Here is a 20,130-nt window from a genome sequence, read left to right on the forward strand (position 1 = left end):
AAGAGATAGTTATTCAGCAATTTTTAAGAGAAGAGAGCTCAGGCAGGTTACAGAAATTCTTCCAGGAACCCCTTGGCCTGGCTTCTGTCCGCAATTCCAGCAAATTACAGGACTTTGTTAGCTCCCAACAACAAAAGAGGCGTACAGCAGGGAGGGTGGGAGCGAGGCGGTGCAGGGGCGGAGGGCGGAGCTGCTCAGGGATCTGTTCAACTAATAAGGCGGGAGGGGGGCCGGGGCCTACGGGATGCTCCCGGAAAAGGCCACCTCTAGTACAAGCACTTTTACGTGCTTATGTCCTTTTATGTAACAAAAGGTAGGTTAAAAAAAATTGAAATGAACAAAATGTTGGATGCTCTGAAGGAAGGCAAGTGATTTGTAAGTAAAAAGAAATAAGGAAGGGAGGGAAGGAAGCAAATAAGCTGGGAAAGCAGAATGAATAGGAAGATTATACTTCCCAAGCCAGCGAGAGGTTTAACTGTCTAATCCAAGTGTTTAAGGTCCTTGAAAACAATAACCTTCTAGAAAGCAGATACAAGTAGCCGCAAAAGAACAGAGCATGTCAAGTCCTCACCATTCACTGGGGGACAAAAGAGGGAGAGAACCAAAATCATGACCAACCCAGATAATTTAAATAGATAACGGTCTAGAAAGAAACTCCTAAGCTATGGCCTCAATCCCCCTTCACTTTATAAGTTTCCTTTATATTCTGTGGCTATCTGTGGTTCACTAAGGAAGCAATGGCACCAACCATTATCCTGCCTTATTTAGTAAAGGAAAAAATAAGAATTTTATCATTTCTCACGAAGACTTTCCTCCCACATTTAGAGTATAAAGAGGTCAACACCTTCACCTGCACAACCATGTAATTATGGGGAAAATAAAGTCAATCTTCATAATCAAGAGTGTTAAGACTATGCCAGATCCATTTTATATGAAGGAATATGTTCATATCTACAATCACAGACATATTAACACTCAGACAATTCCGTGGGTGTACTTCATATCAGTCTGATAAGGGCATATTGAAAGATCCTTTTCAAATGTGAAAACTGTATATAGGTCCAATAATATTGGAAAGGCAAAGCTTACGATAGGTTTTATGCAGCTTAAGTAGAGATGTTAATGTTATTTGTTTATTAAATAATAGTTCCCAAGAAACACAAAAAATATTATACTCACAAAACAATAAGGAAAAGACAAACAACCTAACAGGAAAATAAGCAAATAATAGGAATGATGAGTCCTGAAAAAGGATTTTAAAAAACTAAATATCCAAAAATAAGTGAATGGATAAGTAAACTGTGATATCTTCATGCAATCGAATATTAACAAAAATGAATAAATCAAAGTTACACATATCAATATGAGCATAGCTCACAGACATATAGTTGAGGGGGAAAAGAGCAACTTGCAGAAAAATGCATATGGAATGATGTCCACTAACATGTGATCTTAAAAAAATATTGCTTAGCAGAAGTGCTTGGCTGATGCCATCAGTAGAGCATGTGACTCTTGATTCTCAGGGTCCTGAGTTCAAGCCCCACATTGGGTGAGCTTCCCTTTAAAAAAAAAAAAAATGCTTAGGAGTCCATGATATGTAGCCAGCATACCTTGGCATGGCTGATCTGTGGTTTATGGCCAAGTGTCCGGGCCCACACACTATTGATTGTGAAATACTTTGAATTGCCTTTAACATTCGCAGCATGCAAAATTGCAAAGAAATGCATCCCAAATTCACCTCTGAGGAGGTAGGGGTCACAACCAGGTTAGCAATATTTCATTTCTTTTTTTTTTTAATTTTATTTATATCTTTAGTTTATTTTGAGAGACAGAGACCAAGCGGGGGAGGGGCAGAAGGAGAGGGAGACACAGAATCTGAAGCAGGCTCCAGGCTCTGAGCTGTCAGCACAGAGCCTGATGTGGGGCTCATATCCACGAATGTGAGATATGATCCAAGCCAAAGGCAGACACTTAACCGACTGAGCCACCCAGGCGTTCCATCATTTCTTAAATACGATGCTGAAGCACATAAGTACTTACTTCATAGATGTTAAATAATACATAACCATGTAAATATACATACACAAACATAGGACAGCAAGAGCTTGGAGCCAGGAATCCAGAGATAGTGATTATTCCTTGTTCTATCAGTTACCTGTGGGACCGTGCTGTCCCTGAATCTTGGCTCCTCTTCGGTGAAATACGAGGATTTGGGCAGCATTCAGTTCTCAGATGCTAAACTGAATTCAGCAGGATGGCTGTGGACCTCTCTGTGCTCTAACAAAACAACCCCCGCCACTGCTTCTGTACAGGTGGCGTAAGTTACCTCGAGACAAGGCTCACTGACTCTTCATGGGTAGCACCTACACATTTTGGAGTCACCCCAGGAACGGTTTTTGTGATCCCACCACCCTCTTTCCAGTGCTCTCTTCTGTGATGATCATAGACCCGTGAGAGCTGGCTGGCTAGGCTTAAGGAGAACAAAGCAAGGACTATCAGTAAAGATTGGTCCAAGATAAAATATACTTTGTATTTAGTTGTGCTTATAGTTTTTTTCCATAATCATGATACTTGTAAGGTGGGGAAAACTGAGACCCCTAGGGCTAATGATTTATTCATGAATATAAGAGCATAAGAGCTATTGGGGCTAAACCCAGGATTAGAATTCATACCTTAGAAATGATATTGTTTTTACTCAATTATTTATCTCTCTTATGACAGACCGTTATTTCACACACCGCCAAGACTCCTCATAGAGAAAAGTGTTCCGCTCTAGTTCCTACAATCCAACTTTAATAATTTACCAAGACTTGCACAGTGACAAAACAAACTAGCAAATCCTTAGATGGCTTGGTAAAACATTGTAGATTTTAATAAGTAGATCACAGATTCTAGTACATAATATTTTGTTTAAGAATGTGCTATGACATTTTTTAAAAATGACATTCATCTAACTTTAGATTACGACTTCCATACAAGAATTTTAAGGAAATTGTCTGAGGGGAATTTTTTAAAAGTTCAAATCTCCCCCCCCCACCCCAAATAGAGCTCCTTTCTGTTCTTTTTGAGTTCGTGTTCCTCCTTAACTCTTCACTTCTAAAGAACCCTTCATTCCTGTGCAATTGTGCCGATCAGCAGGGCGTTCAAACTAAATATTTGACACCCAATCTTACCCAACCAATAAGTCTTAGCATTCAGACTGGTTAGTGGTAAAGTAGACAAAGGAAAAAGAAAAAAAACAAAAAAACAAAAAACCCCACACACAGCTGAAAATTAACTGCTGTGTGATTTAGAAGCTGTGTCTTCTAGAGTGCCAGCCAGCAGTGCAACTCCCCTAACAGGTATTCATTTGTTAAAAAGTCGCTGAAGCAAGCAACTATGGAAATAGAGGGAGTCTCTGAAAAACAGATTTGGTTTCTGAAATGAACTTCAAACTGTGAGACCATTCCCCCATCCAGGCTTCCCTCCCAACTTGCTAGACAGCTTGCAAACTAGTTTCCTTTTCATTTCTAAATATGTCAGAAGTTTCTCCCCTGAAGAGAAACAACCAGACTTATTGGAGTTTTCCCTAAAGATACATATTTGCCAATTTTGTGGACACAATTCTATGATCTGATCAGAGGTCACATTATCTCAGGAAAAGAACAGAAGGCACCTCTGTGTATACTAAATTATCTTTCTTGTTACTTATGACATGTGTGGTGACGCAACTAGAAATTCGTCCAGCTTTAAAAAACAAAACAAAATGAAACTTGGGGCACCAAGGTGGCCCAGGTGGTTAAGCATTAGACTTGATCTCAGCTCCGGTGTTGATCTCAGAGTCTTGAGTTGAAGTCCTGAATTGGGCTCCCTGCTAGCCATGTAGCCTACTTAAACAAACAAAAACCAAACAAACAAAAACCCTAATTCTGTCTAGTTCTGAGATTGCCTTTTCTTTTTTTTTCTTTTTTTTTTTTTTTAAGACTCTGTTTTTAAGTAATCTCTACATCCCCTGTGGAGCTTGAATTTACAGCCCTGAGATCAAGAGTCGCATGCTCTACTGACTTGAGTCCGCCAGGTGCCCCTGAGATCACTTTTTCTTTAGTGTATCTTTTAACTCATTAATATATTTAGAAATTATGTGTTTCCCTGTAAAAATAAATTTCCTAAAACATAATAATCCTTCTGACCCCTTACCTCCATAACTCGGATTACAAAATTACAAAATTTTCTTTTCATGGAATTTCAGATTACATTTTGAGGTTTCTAAGAGATATTCTTTTGTTCTCTCAAAGCCTTCCCCATGGAAATATCCCTGACCCGTTCTGACTCCCCTAAAACACACAGAACATAAAACATCCTCAAAAAGAAACACCACCTAAATTGTTTCCTCCTCATCAATGAACAATTAGAACACTCCCCCAAAATGTTTTATCTTTCCAACAGTATTTTCTAGAGTGGACCAGAACCGGAAATACCAAAAGATCTTGAGAAGACCACTAAGACCAAACAAAATCTCTGTGTAATCTTTTGGTTGAAGCTTGTCCACTTAGGAACCAGACCATCTAAGAGAGATAGTGAGATTTCCATCTGTTTGAAAAGATACCTCAATCTCACTATTTGCCCATTCCTTCTGACAATCTACGGTGCTAAGGAAGTGAGGTAGCAGTTACCAGTGAGGTAACTGGGTGGCTCAGTTAAGAGTCTGACTCTTGATTTCATTTCGGGTCATGATCTCACAGTTCACGACTTAAAGCTCCTCATCGGCTCCGCACTGTTAGCACAGAGATGGAATATTCTCTCTCTCTCTCTCTCTTTCTTCTTCTTCCGCTTTCTCTCTAACTCTCTCTCCACTGTTGCTCAATGTCCCTCTCAAAATAAATAAATAAACTTAAAAGGAAAAAAGTGAAGTAGCAAGGCCTTCTCCTTTGTTATAGCTTAAAACTAAAAACAGGTAACTTCTTCTTACATAGGTTGCCAACATTGTAGATTCTCTTCATGGTACTCATGATAAAACAGGAAGAACTAAGAGTTAATATTTATTTAGTGCTTCACTTGTGGCAGATACATACCATCTCTCACAAAATCCATAAGACAAACACTATCCACCCCACTAAGGAAAACAGAGAAGTACAGTAACTTGCTCCAAATCATCAGCAAGTCACTGGCAAGGCTTGCTTGGACACAAATATGCAGGATCCAAACTCTGTGTCCTTAAAAGAAACTTCCCAACGGGTAAGATATAGCTAATGAGCTCACTTATCCCATGACTCTGTTAGTGAAATTTGCACAGGGCACATCTGAGCATTCAACACAGGAAGTAACTAACAGATCAATACAGTGACGGAACTAAAATGGACTTTTGTTGGTTTAAAGTCTCGGCTCTTCCTGACCTTTCTCCTCTTTAAAATAAATAAAGAAGATGGAACATGTTTTTTGCCCACTGTTGCAGCTAACTGGCAAACTTGTATAATAAATTAACTAACAGAACTGGTTTAGCAACAAATGAGATCAAGGTCTCTAAATTCCAATCAAAGGTACGTCACTGATTTGAAAGATGATCCAATAGCATTTAACGTAAGTTAAACTGGATGACAAAAGGCTTTTAGAACACAGTATAAAGAATCCATGTTTATGAAATCTCAGTAGTAAACCCTGATACCAAATGTCGAAGTGAGAAAGGAAAAGCACAAATTCTAGCAAGTCTGCTTCACGACCGCCAGGGTCCTAAGTGTTCAGAAACATTCAAATGTTACAAACACAAGATTGTACACAGTGGTGATCTCTAGGGACAGGGACTGCAGATGGAAAGTGAAAATAGTATGAAGCAGAGCTTTAGAATTCTCTCTTCCATCTCCTTTCAATACCTTCTGACTCTCCTCCGAATTTCATTGTCACTCAAGTGGATTTCTAAAACACCTTGTAATTGGTCTCCCTGCCTCTCCAATACATCTTTCAGAATATTATCCTGAAACAGAGCTCACACCAAGCGTGGTTCCCTACTGGCAAGAATACAGTCTACTTACGTCATCAAACATCCCCAAGATCTAACCATGAAGCATCTAGCGAGACCTCTGCCCACACATCTTGCCATGAGCCCTGAGCTTTACTTTATGCTCTTCTTCAGCCTGCAATCCACTCTCCTCCATTCTCCACCCAGGAAAGTCCTGCCCTACATTCTAGGCCTGGCCATACACCCAAATCTAATGTCAATGTTCTACAAGACTAGTGCTAACTTCCCCAAAGTAGGCATTAATTACCACTGACTTTATGCACCCACAGCACTTGGCCTGCCCTTCTTTCATTCTGGATCATACTAGAGTAATTCGTTGACAAGGCCATCTCCCCCAGCTCCTGAAGGACGGGGCCATATCTGCTCACTTCTGATTGTCACCCTAAATGCCTAACATTCAGCCCCTTGTTCACTGCACCCTTGAACAGAATGTAACTAGCATTTACTACAGTGTGTGTTCTGCAGTATTCAACTGTGTATTAATTCGGTAACATTCACAACACTCCTTTAAGGTAAGGTGTATTTTGGCCTCCATTTTACAGACCAGGAAACTCTACTCAGAGAGGTTATGTAATTTGTCCAAAGTGATACAGCTAGTATATGGCAAAGCCAGGATCTGAATCAAAGTCAGTCTGACTTCAGAAGCCATGCTCGTAATCATTACAGTATACTCCCTCATTCTTTTAGTACTTTATACACATGAGAGTATTCCCCGAGACCAGGACTCTAGTAAATTATATTTATCCTATCAGCACATGGAGGCCATTTTGGCTCTGGCCTCCTCCGGGGTCATAAATACACATCTGCAATGTCTCCCAGATTCGCTTATTTTTCTCTTTTCCTACCCCCACCCCCAAACCCATAAAGAGCAAATCAGGAAACAATAATAATCTGGAAGGGAGGGACAGGCAGACCATCGAACCTTCCCTTCTTTGTGGAACAGACAACATTAACACAGTTTTTAAGGTTTAACAGGCGTATATAACCTAAAAGAATATGTTGGATCATTCCAAGGCATACTTGTCCTGCTCAAACCTGAAACCAGCAGCAGTTACTAAGAAAACACACAGCCAACTGGGAGACAACATGATGACTCACAAAAGGGGCAAGCTTACTTCCCAAGTCTCAGAAAGCATCACCGACAGAGTCTTGTAACCAAATCATCAACCTCTCTGGTTATTAACATTCTGGAGTTTCTTTTCATCTGGCCTAGAAGAAATCATAACCAGTTCTGGACTAAACACTACTTATGAAATTAACTGTTATGCAACTAAGTTGAAGCTTCCCATAATGAAAGAAAGTACAAAGACTACAAAGGTGACAGACTTTCTTTTAAACAAAAGTCTATTAACACAGGAAAGATTCTTACTCAGTGTCAAGAAATGAGTGCTTAGAAAGGATATTCAAGAGAACACTTGTGACCCATTTTTCTTGTCAACCTACAAGTGCAAATCGTAAAACACAACCTGTAACAGTTTTAAAAACAGAATTAATTGTAGGCATTCCTTTATTGTTTCCTTCTGAATCACTAGCTCAAAATTTTGAACTAAAAGCCCTAGCATCCATTATTCTAGCAAATGATCCCATCATATGTGGGATGTAACCTACCATAGTACTAACAGCTTAGATGCATTTGGGTTGTAGGGGGATTTTTCCTTTATTATTTGTCTTGGGGGCATCGGAAACAGTCTTTACTTATTTTTGTTTATTTTGCTTCAACTTATACTTAAGATGAAAATTACTTCTGAGTAACTAAATCTTTTTATTTTTTAATTTATTTTTATTTTTATTTAGATGAGAAAGAGAGAGTGAGACAGTGAGCAGGGGAGGGGCAGAGAGAGAGAGGGAGAGAGACTCTCAAGCAGGCTCTGCACTGTCAGCACAGAGTCCGATGCGGGGCTCAAACTCACAAACCCTGAGATCGTGACCTGAACCCAAGTCAGATGCTTAACTGACCGAGCCACCCAGGTGCCCCTATTGAAGTCTTTTTTTAAACAAAAATCAGTTCCTACGGTATGACCCATTAATTACTGCATCACACAGAAGCAGCCAAACCTGAAGGTCTCAGCTGTAATACAACCTTCTTTTCCTCAAGATACCCCAACTTTTAGTGCAAAACCAGAGCAGGAGGAAACAGGTGCTATGTCTGCATGGATTAATTCTGCACACGGGCAGGCACACCTGGAAAACAGGAAGTATCTTGCAGCCTGAACTCTAATTGAGCTCTAATCTCAATGAAAAGACTGTGTGTAACACATGGACTAAGATGACTGGATTTTTAAAAATTTTTTAACATTTATTCTTTTTTTTTTTTTTTTTTGAGAGGCAGAGAGAGATAGAGCACGAATGGGGGAGGGGCTGAGAGAGAGACACACAGAATCCGAAGCAGGCTCCAGGTACTGAGCTGATAGCACAGAGCCCTATACGGGGCTCAAACTGACGAACTATGAGATCATGATCTGAGCCAAAGTCAAACCTTAACCGATTGTACCACCCAGGTGCCCCAATACCATTTCTTTGCAAAAAAGCAACAGAATTGCTAAAATAATGAGAATTTTTAATTTAAATATATAAAAAATTTGCCTAAAGATTAACAAACTTTATGATACCTCCCTTCCCAAAAACATGCCTTTCAAATTAAAGCTTCCCCTTCAAGCAAAATATTTCAATTTTGGCAGTACATGGGTGTGTATTCTTGCTTACTTTTCTGGAATATTATCTGGAAGTGTAATGTATATATTGCTATCATGATGATGAAGGTTTGTAAAATATTCTGATAGAATGTCTTCACTAATGGGGCACCTGGGTGGCTCAGTCAGCTAAGCGTCTTTTTTTTTTAATGTTTTTTATTTATTTTTGAGAGACAGAGAGAGACAGCACGAGCAGGGAAGGGTCAAAGAGAGAGGGAGACACAGAATCCGAAGCAGGCTCCAGGCTCTGAGCTAGCTGTCAGCCAGAGCCTGATGCCGGGCTTGAACCCACAACCCATGAGATCATGATCTGAGCCAAAACCGGACGCTTAACCAACTGAGCCACCCAGGCGCCCCTAAGCGTCTGACTCTTTAATTTGGCGCAGTTCATGATTCCAAGGTCATGAGATGGAGCCCAGAGTCTGTGTTGAGCACGGTGCCTGCTTAAGACTCTCTCTCTCTCTCTCTCTCTCTCAAATTAAATTAAAAAAAAGAGTGTATTCACTAATATACCCAGTATATTTATATTTAGTGAATTTTAATAGGTATCTATGTACACATGTCTCTACACCAGTCTTCTGTTTTACTGCCTTCTGTGTAAATGAACTCCAGATAAACGTGATCTATTATTTAATGTGTAACCATGAAATGCCTATTTGGGATTCAGTTTCATATTTATCTCTAGCATCTTAATAGGTCAAATACTTTAAAATCTAATTATTAATGGATGAAATAATATATGAGGAATTTACCTCAAAATAATCTAGGAAAGGGTGACAGGTGAAGGTGCAGTTAGGACCATATTGGCAGGATTTGATAATTATTAATATCGAGTAATGTTTACACAGGAAGCCATTTCACTATTATCTCTGCTTTTGAATGCATGTGAAACTTTTCATTATAATGTTTTTTAAAGGCCAATTAATGGGGCACCAGGGTGGCTCAGTCAGTATAGCATCCAACTCTTGATTTGGGCTCAGGTCACAATCTCACAGTGTGTGAGTCTGTGGGCTCGGGCTCCACACTGACAGCACAGAGCCTGCTCGGGATTCTCCCTCTGTCCCTCCCTCACTCACACGTGCTTACAGGTATTCTCTGTCTCCCTCTTTCTCAAAGTAAATAAATAACCATTTTAAAAATAAATAAATAAAAATAAAACCCAATTTACAATTGCTCCGTGTCAGGCATAACCTCACAATTTTGAATTTCTGTTTTACCCACATAGCGATTAATGTTTTACATGATACTTCATCAGTGCCAACACTTTGTTTTTTTTATTTTTTTTTTAATTTTTTCAACATTTATTTATTTTTTAGAGACAGAGACAGAGCATGAGCAGGGGAGGGGGAGAGGAAGAGGGAGACAGAATCCGAAGGAGGCTCCAGGCTCCAAGCTGTTAGCACAGTGCTTGACATAGGGCTCAAACTCAGGAACCGCGAAGTCATGACCTGAGCTGAAGTCAGACGCTTAACTGAATCACCCAGGTGCCACCACCAGCACTGCTTTTAAAGTACAGTGGGGTTGGGGCTCCTGGGTAACTCAGCTCTGTGCTGACAGCTCGGAACCTGGAGCCTGCTTCGGATTCTGTGTCTCCCTCTCTCTCTGCCCCTCCCCAACTTGTGCTCTGTCTCTCTCTCTCTCAAAAATAAATAAACATTAAAATAAAATTTCTTAACAGAGATTGCCAGCACCCCCCCACTCGCCAAGGTTTCTGATTCAGTAGGTTCGATGCTGCTCCCCCCCGGAACAACCTCTGAGAAGCACCGTGTTAGGCTCACTCCCCTGCCCTGGGCGCATCTCCTCTGCAGGGATCACCAGTTACCACACTGGATTCCTTGCTCCTACCAGACAATTGCCTTTCTAAGAGCAAGGGACATGAATTTTCAGAAATGGTCCAGAGCCCAGATTCAATAAACGTTTACAAAATAAATTCATTTGTTGAGCGAACGGAGTCTGCCCACTCATTTACAGCCAAGTGTTTGTCAGTGGATTAATATTCAGAATCGGGGCACATGTGCATCCCCGGGTGGAGAGGAGCTGCTCACTGATGACAAGGAGCAAACACTGGCAGGACCCAAAGGGAGACAGCCAGGAACAAGTGCATGGCAAATTCCAGAGAGATCCAAGAACTGCATCTCAGACTAGAGTTGCCCAGAGGAAAGAAGACTCAGCACACTCAGCAGTGCCCATCTGGAGAGTTCTCCAAGTCCAGGTGTTCTGAATACTGTAACCCAACAATGTCCTGAAGTATCTTTGTATTATAGCCATAATCTGCTCAACGGCAATTCAATAGATTTAGTTTAAGAAAAAGAACCACGCAGGGACGCCCGGGTGGCTCAGCTAGTGAAGTGTCCGACTTCCGCTCAGGTCATGATCTCATGGTTCACAAGTTGGAGCCCCGCATCCGGTTCTGTGCTGACAGCTCAGAGCCTGAAGCCTGCTGCGGATTCTGTGTTTCCATCTCTCTGTGCCCCTCCCCTGCTCACACTGTCTGTCTCTCTCAAAAAAAAAAAAAAAAAAGAAAAGAAAAGAAAAGAAATTTTTTAAAGAAAACAAATTATGCTCTAATTTCTGAATTTCACTACTTCTTTAAAATTTATTCTAACTTACAACTTTGTGTGTGTGTGTAGACCCACACACACACACACACATATCCATCACCTCAATATGAATGATTTTTTTAAAAATTTCATTTAACAATAATACAATATGTAAGGGTGCCTGGGTGACTCAGTTGGTTAAATGCCCAATTCTTGATTTTGACTCGGCTCATAATCTCATAGTTTGTGAGTTCGAGTCCCCCCATCAGGCTCTGCACTGACAGTGTGGAGCCTGCTTGGGATTCTCTTTCACCCTTTTCTCTGCCCCTTCCCTGCTTGTGCTCGCTCTCTCTCTCTCTCTCTCTCTCTCAAAATAAATAAATAAACTTTAAAACACAACAATAGTACAAAATGTATAACTCTATGGGCACATATGATTTTTTTTCTTATTATTTAGATCCCTTTTAAAACTAGCTGTTCAAACAAAATTAACAATGCAGTATGGGGTCTACAACAGACAAAAAATAACATATATGACAAGGACACAAAGGTCAAGAGGAGAGTGATGGAAATACACTATCATAAACAAGATTTTTCATCTGGACACGAGCTGGGATAAAAACACTGGAAGGCAAACTGTGGTGAGTTAAAGGTGTGTACTATAGGGGTGCCCGGGTGGCTCAGTCACTTAAGCATACGATTTCAGCTCAGGTCATGGTCTAATGGTTTGTGGGTTCGAGCCCTGAGTCAGGCTCCGTGCTGACAGCCTGGAGCCTGTCTTCCCATTCTGTGTCCCCGTCTCTCTCTGCCCCTCTCCTGCTTATGCCGTCTCTCTCCCTCTCTCAAAAATAAATAAAACATTAAAAAAAATTTTTTAAATAAAGGTATATACTATAAACCCTAAAGAAGCTCCTAAAATAACAAAATAAAGAATGATAGCCAGTAAGCCAAAAAAAGGATATAAAATAGAAAATACTCAATAAATATATAAAAATACTAATATATATAAAAGCAATAAATCCAAAGACCAAAAAAGAGAAAAAAGGAAAAAAGAACAGATGAAAAAAGCAGAAAACATATAGAAAGTTTCTAGATTTAAACCTAACCATATGAATAACCACTTTTTCTTTATTTTTTTTTTTAATGATTTATTTTTGATACAGAGAGAGACAGAGCATGAGACGGGGAGGGGCAGAGAGAGAAGGAGACACAGGACCGGAAGCAGGCTCCAGGCTCTGAGCTAGCTGTCAGCACAGAGCCTGACGCGGGGCTCGAACCCACGAACGTGAGATCTGACCTGAGCCGAAGTTGGAGGCTCAACCGACTGAGCCACCCAGGTGCCCCATTAATAACCACTTTATAAGTGGTCTAAACAACCCACTTAACAGAGATCATCACGCTGCATAAAAAGGTGACACTCTTCAAGGAGGTGAAGCGTACCTTTCCATTCTTCAAGTATGAGCTGCACATAGTGACTTCCTTACCAAAAAGTGCAGTACAGAAGGAGGAGAAAAAAGTAACTTTACAGGGGAGAAACGTGACGAACACTACCTCAGCCAGGTGATGAAGGTGAACACGACCAGGGATAAGTCCTGTTGATATTATATTCCTCTGACATGGTGTAATTGAATACACATGAGACATTTACTTAAAGAAATTATATTCTGGGCTATAAAATAATTCTCAATAAATGTAAAAAGATCTGAACCATACAAAGTATGGCTCTTTGACCACAGTAGAATTGAATTAGAAATCAGGAACAGAACGATCTCCAGAAAATCCACAAATATTTGGAAACTAAGTAATATGCTGCTGGGCAATTCAGGGTCAGAGAGCATAACAACAACAACAAAAAGTTTTAAAGTGTTTTGAACTGAATAAAAATGGAATCATACCATATCAAAATTTATAAGATATCATTAAAAATTTGTGAGATGTACTCGGGAGGAAATTTACAGGACTAAACATCTATACAGCAAAAGAAAAGCAGTCACAAAATCAATGACATAAAGAAACTAGAATGAGAAGGGCAAATTACACCCAAAGTAAGTAGAAGAAAGGAAATAATACGGTTCAGAATGAAAAGTCAATTAAATAAATAGGAAAACAAAAGAGAGTATCAATAAAAGCAATAGTTGGTTCATTGAAAAGGTCTATTAAAGTGACAAACCTCTAGCCCAGGGTTTCTCAACCTTGGCACTACTGACGTTTTTGTATCAATGATTTTTTGTTTAGAGGATTTCTCCTGTTCATTGTAGGACCTTGAGCAGCATCTCTGGTCTTGACCCACAAGATGCCAACAGCAAATGCCGCCCACCCCCCAACCCCTAACACACACAAGACATTGTCTCCATATATTATCTGACTCTAGAAATTGCCAAGGGTTCCCAGGAGCAGTAGGGTAAACTTCAACCCATACTTCACGCTGTAAATAAACATTAACTCAAAGTAGACTGACCTAAATGTAAAATGAAAAGTTTATAGGTTTACATTCTTTTATATGGCTTTCCTAAGAGTTTTAGAACTCTTAGAAAAAAATCTTTGTCACCTTGAGTTAGGCAAAAATTTCTCAAGGTACCACATCAAAAGTACAATTTGTAAAAGAATAAATTGATAAATTGGACTTCATTAAAATTTAAAACTTCTGATCTTCAAAGATACTGTTAAGAGAAGGCGAGGAACAGACTGAAAGTAAATACTGCAAATAATGTATCTGACAAAGAACTTGTATCTAGAAAACATAAAGAATACATGGGGGGACACCTGGGGGGCTCAGTTGGTTAAGCATCTGGCTTCAGCCCAGGTCATGAACCTCCAGGTTCGTGAGTTCAAGCCCTACATCAGGCTCTCTGCTGTCTGCATAAAGCCTGCTTCAGATCCTCTGTCACTGTCTCTCTCTCTCTCTCTCTCTCTCTCTCTCTCTCTCTCTGCCCCTTCTCCACTCATGCTATCTCTCTCAAAAATAATTTTTTAAAAATTTTTTTAAAAAGTGGCACTCCTGAATGGCTCAGTCCGTTAAGCTTCTGACTTCCACTCAGGTCATGATCTCACGGTTCATGAGTTCCAGCCCTGTGTTGGGCTCTGGGCTGACAGCTCAGAGCCTGGAGCCTGCCTTGGGTCCTGCATCTCCTTCTTTCTCTCTGCCCCTCCCCTGACCTGCTTGTGTGTGTACACACTCTCTCTCTCTCTCTCTTAAAAATAAATAAATAAACGTGCATATATATGTAAACAAATACATATATATGTATATATAAACATATATGTCTAATTATTCTCAATACTGAATAATAAGGAAGCAACCAACCCAATTAAAAAAATGGGCAAAAAATATAAACAGAAACATCAATAATGAAGACATATGGATGGGAAATAAGCATATCATTATTAGTCATCAGGGAAATGCAAATTAGAACCACAGTGAGATACCGCTACGTCTCTAGCAGACTTCTGTGAAAAGCCTGACCACACCTAGTATCGGCAAGGATGGAGACGTCTCATACACAACTCTGGGAACGTAAAATGGTGTGACCGCTTCAAAACATGTATCTACCATATGATCCAGCCATTCCACTCCTAAGCACTTACCTAGGGGAAATGAAGGTAGATGCCTACACAAGACTGTAAAATGTTCACAGTAGCTTTATTTTTAATAGCCAAAAACTGGGGGGGAATAAAAAGCCAAAGGTCAGTCAATGGGTGTATGGATGAATGAACTGGGGTATATCCATACAATGGAATGCCATTCAGCTACAAAAAGGAATGAATCACTGACACACACAACATGGAGGAAGCTCCAAATAATTACACTAAGTTAAAGAAGTCAGACAAAAAAGAGACCATGCGATATGATTCCATTTATATAAAATTCTAAAAATACAAATTAATCCATAGGGTCAGAAAGCTATTTTTGGTTGTCTGGGGTAGGAGAATGCAGGTGGAGGGAGGGGCCGAAGGGAGAGATGGTTTCACAGGCCTGTACAGAAGTAAAAACCTTAGCGAATTTTACACTCCACACATGTGTGGCTCACCATGTGTCAACTATACTCAACAGAGCCAGTATAAGAATTATCACACTAGGGGCGCCTGAGTGGCTCAGTCGGTTAAGCATCTGATTCTCAGTTTCGGCTCAGGTCGTGATCTGGGCTGAGAGTGCAGAGCCTGCTTCTGATCCTCTCTCTCCCTCTCTCTCATCCCCTCCCCCACTCATGCTGTCTCTGTCTCTCTCAAAATAAATAAATAAACTTGAAAAAAATATTCAAAAAGAATTATCCAGTCAAACCATCAAGTGCAGACAGTTTAAGATAACAATCGAAAAAGAAGAACATAACCTGCAATCTGAAAGCCTGAAGAATTACAGGCTTAAACATACGTGATTCTACACTATTCCTGACACACTTCTTTACTTGGGAAAAGCAGAAAAGGGGGGCATAGGTCACAGGTCATTGGTCGATGTGAAAGCAAGCAACGATAAAAAGTGAACACACAGTGAAACCCCGAACAACAGGCTATCACATTTAACATTAATGTTGTTTCTTAATTAAGATGTAGCCAATCTGAACTATTTCATAATAATAAAGAAGGGAAGAATGATTTAGTGTTTCCAGTTTGGCTCGTTCCACTCCCAGGAAGAACCGGGTGCTTCCCTCCCACCAAAGTCCCGAAGAATACGGCTTTTCCTGCATGTATATATTGCAATGGATCGTCCATCAGGACAGGGACTGCCTTTTGATGTTGGCATTGTGAGCTGATATAAGCGTCTTGAAGTCAGAGAGCCTGGCTTCCTGGCCTAGGCTCTGCCATTCACCTACCAGGTGACCTCGGAAAGTTACCTGATGCCAAGTTTTATACACTGTAAAACAGGTCTAATAGGGTATACAAGGATTCAATGTGAACTTATGCCAACCTTGGCCTACAAGGCAGGCCCTGCTTGATCCCTCCCCTGATTCCCACTCCATCTTCACCTAGTTCTTTCCCTCCAGCGACAGTGCTCGGGCACAACCACCTTCTCCCAATTCCAGTAAATCCACACGCCGTCACGCTCGCTCCCAACTCAATGCTATTTCCCCTCCTGATCTTCCGTGTCTCTATGCTCCCCACCATCTCCGGTTTCCTTCTCATCAAAGACACAGCTTAACTGTCAGCTCCACAGAGAAGCCTTCTCACCATTAACATCGGAGCCCCTGGGCTCAGTCTCTGCATCCCGTTGTCTCCTTCTTTCTATTCAACATTCATTCAACAACAGTTCTTAAGGACCTACTGCAGGCCAGGCACCTCCAGATTCTTAGAATACAACAGTGACAGGACAGCACTGGGGGAGTGCAATCCTGTGGGGAAGACAGACCATTAACAAATGAGTAAGAAATATTAGTGCCATGGTGGTAAGTGCCATGGAGAAAAATTAACTGTGAACAGGGGAGAGGGAATGGGAGTTGCAAGAGGGGCTATGATTTTAAATCTGGAGTTTTACCAAGGTTCCTTGAGATCACAATATTTTTTTTTAAGTTTACTTATTTTGAGAGAGAGAGAGACACACACAGAAGGGGAGAGAGAGGATCTCAAGCAGGCTCCATGTTGTCAGTGCAGAGCCCAACTCCGGGCACAAACCCACGAACTGTGAGCTGAAATCCAGAGTCAGATGCTCAACCAATAGAGCCACCCAGGTGCCTCTGAAAACACAATAATGAGCAAAAAAGTGAAGGGGGTCAGGGAGGGAACCAGACAGGGAGGAGGGCTGTGCAGGGGGCATTCCAGGCAGAGGCAACAGCAGGTCCAAAAGTCCCTCAAACAGCAAGGAAACTAGTGGCTGTGGAAGTATGAACAAGAAGAGCAGCAGAGAAGAGCAAAACGGTGACGGATAGGGAAACGAGGAAGACGGGATGGGGCAAGCTCCGGGCCCACCGTCATCTTAAGTGCGTCATCTGATTGACATTAAAAAAAAATTTTTTTTAATGTTTTATTTATTTTTGAGACAGAGAGAGACAGAGCATGAGCGGGCAGGGGCAGAGAGAGAGGAAGACACAGAATCAGAAGCAGGTTCCAGGCTCTGAGCTGTCAGCACAGAGCCCGACGCTGGGCTCGAATCCACAAATGTGAGATCATGACCTGAGCTGAAGTCGGAGGCCCAACCGACTGAGCCAGCCAGGTGCCCCTGATTGACATTTTAAAATCTGCAATTAGTTTGCTAACGTTTCCCACGTTCTGTGGCTCTTCCCCAGATCCTCCCCACCGCCGCGGGAGCCACAGCGGCCCTGTTACACTGCCCGCACCCAGCACAATGCATCGCCCGCATTCAATAAATATGGATTCGATGATGAGGTAATCTATGCAAAGCATTTACTGGCACAGAATAAGCACTCCATAAATGGTAACTATTCTTATTTGGAACCCCAGATTTCAGCACAGTGGCTGACATATGGTAAAAGCTTATTTGAGTAAATAAGTAATTTTGTGAAACTATTAAAAATCTGTATTAAAAATATGATGAGTAATGACAAATTAATCAATTGCTTTTCACCATTTTCCTTACATATTAAGGCATGGCTGATTCTATTTTTGAGAATCACTTTAAAGTGTTAAGCCACTACAGGCGCACCTGGGTGGCTCAATGGGTTAAGCATCTGACTTCGGCTCAGGTCCGGACTCAGGCCATGACGTAAGGTTTAGGAGCCCCACTTCCGGCTCTGTGCTCACAGCTCAGAGCCTGGAGCCTGCCTCGGATCCAGAGTCTCCCTCTCTTTCTGCCCCTCCCCCCACTCACACTCTCTTTCTCAAAAATAAATAAACATTAAAAAAAAATTAATAACTACTGAGGGCACCACCTAGAATAATGCCATCGTGACTCAGTTCTCTAAGCATACTGTGATATTCTGCAAACGCAATTAGCACTAATGCACTAAAATGCTTGTAAAATTTCTGATCGGGCTAACTTGAATGATGTTTTTTTAGTAATCTTAATGTACAAGGCTAAGCTGACCCAAACTGGTTTGAGTTTTACTTTTATTGAATTCAAATAAAGCTCAGTTAACTCGAGCAGGTGAACAAAGAACTAAGAATTTCCACTTTTTATTGATTTTGCCATCTCCAGAGTCTTCATCACAAAGAAACTTACCGAGGATTACACCTGCGCCCTTCTCCCTCGTGGTGCTTTGGGGGAAGGGGCATAATGGCGGGGCTAAGGCTATTTAGTCCTTATCTCAGGAAAAGTCTCGGGAAGTCTCAACAGTTTTCAGAAATAAAACTAAAGGAGTCATGCATGCAAGTACAAAAACACGCCAAATATTCCATCTCATAAAAGATGAACACCCTCTCCTGGCGATATTCACAGGGTCTCCAAGGCAGGGACCCAGAGTGGCCAAAGGGCCAGGTGTGTGTGGTTCAGCTGTTTAATGGCAACCCCCAACCCTAAACGTGGCCGAACCCATCCCGGCACAACCATACAGTAACTGCAAGGAGGACTTCGGAGCTATGGAAAAAAGCAGATGAAAGTTGCTTGAAATCAAACAAACTTCTAAAAAGAAAAAAGATGCAAAAGTATAGAGCGGCTACAAAGAACCCTCTCGGTTCGGCTTTGACTTGCCGGTGCTTGTACACAATCGTGCCTGCTAGCATCTAGCTCAGACGCTCCCTTCCACTAGGGGAGGGGAAAATAATAACTTTCGGAAATAACAAGCGTCCACAAAGGCAAATGTTACACGGGACTTCTCAAGCTCCATCTAATAAGGTGGCTCATGTAGTTTCGAGGAGCACTGATTCCACACAAGTCTCCCCCACCACCTTTTTTTTTTTTAACATTAGGAAAATAACCTAAGGAGGAAAAGGTGCTACCGTCAGACCCTCAAGGCAATTTCAGACAACAAAGACCCCAAGCAATCAAAATGGAATTATAATCCGAGCCGTCCGAACCGCCCCCAGCTCGGGGGCGCTTGGCTGCCCCGCCCGCCGCGGTTCCTCGAGCGCAGGGGCCCGCGGGTCCCCGCTCCCTCTCCAGCCCGGGTGCGCCCCGGCCCGCGGGTTCCCGGGGATTCGGGGCGAGCCTCGCGCCGCCCACGATTTGGCAATCTCCGTGCCGCTGCTCTCCACGCTCCAGCTCACGCGGGGTTCAAAATCTTTCCCGCCCAGGCTTGACGCGAGGAAAGAAAACAATCAGCGGATCCCGAGCGCTGGGGCCTGGGCCAGGCGGGGGCGGCAGGGGGATCAGGGTCGAGCCCCCAGCGCAGCCCCTTTCAGAGCCGGGCGGACCGGCGGGCTGGGGCCCGGAGGTGACACAAAGAAGCCGGAGAGACAAACGCCACCCGCTGGCGCTCGCTCCAATCCCCGGAGCGCCCCGCCCGCTGACAAGTTTGCGGCGCCCTCCACGCACCCCGCTCTCCCCACCTGGGCAAAGTTTCCGGTGGCCTGGCTCGGACCCCGACATCGGGTCGGTTCTCGCGCCTGCTGTCCCCCGCCCTCGGCTCGAGGACCTTTCCCTCCCTCGCCCCCGCCCTTTCCCTTCCCTCCCGCTCTCCCTCCCCGCCACAGCCCGCTCTCTCCGGGGCGCACCGGGGTGCCGGGGGCCCGCGGCCGCGCTCACCCGCTGCTGGCCTGGCGAAGGGCGCGGGCTGGGGCGGGCCCAGATCGGCGCCCTGCTTGCCTTGCTCCCTCGATCGCGCCTCTTACTCGTTCTCCCCGTTCGCTTTTTCGGTCCAGCAGAAGGCTCGGGGCGCAGCAGAGCGCGCTCCGCTCCTTGGCGCTCTGAAAGCTGCAAACCACGCCCCGCGCCTTCCCCGCCCGCCGCCAGCCGCTAAGTCCCGCGCTCGCCGCTCGGCGGCCAGTGTGAGCGAGCCCGGGAGCACCGGAGGCGGAGCCCCGCCGCCTCCCACCTCGCAGGGCCCTGCGTCTGCCCTGGGCTGGCAACTTTCTTTCCAGGCTT

At 42.7% G+C, this 20,130-nt stretch overlaps 1 protein-coding gene across 1 annotated transcript in view; it reads right to left on the reverse strand.

Moving 5' to 3' along the window:
- Nucleotides 1-19,913, reverse strand: part of LOC115302590 (nesprin-2-like) — a 93,599-nt gene extending 73,686 nt beyond the window's left edge. Inside the window, exon 1 of the mRNA XM_029952528.1 lies at nucleotides 19,792-19,913. The gene's annotated coding sequence lies outside the window, so the exon portion shown is untranslated. The remainder of the gene's footprint in view (nucleotides 1-19,791) is intronic.
- Nucleotides 19,914-20,130: the final 217 nt, after the last annotated feature.

The sequence above is a fragment of the Suricata suricatta genome, chromosome 9 (genome assembly GCF_006229205.1).
Source record: "Suricata suricatta isolate VVHF042 chromosome 9, meerkat_22Aug2017_6uvM2_HiC, whole genome shotgun sequence".
Classification (NCBI taxonomy): domain Eukaryota; kingdom Metazoa; phylum Chordata; class Mammalia; order Carnivora; family Herpestidae; genus Suricata; species Suricata suricatta.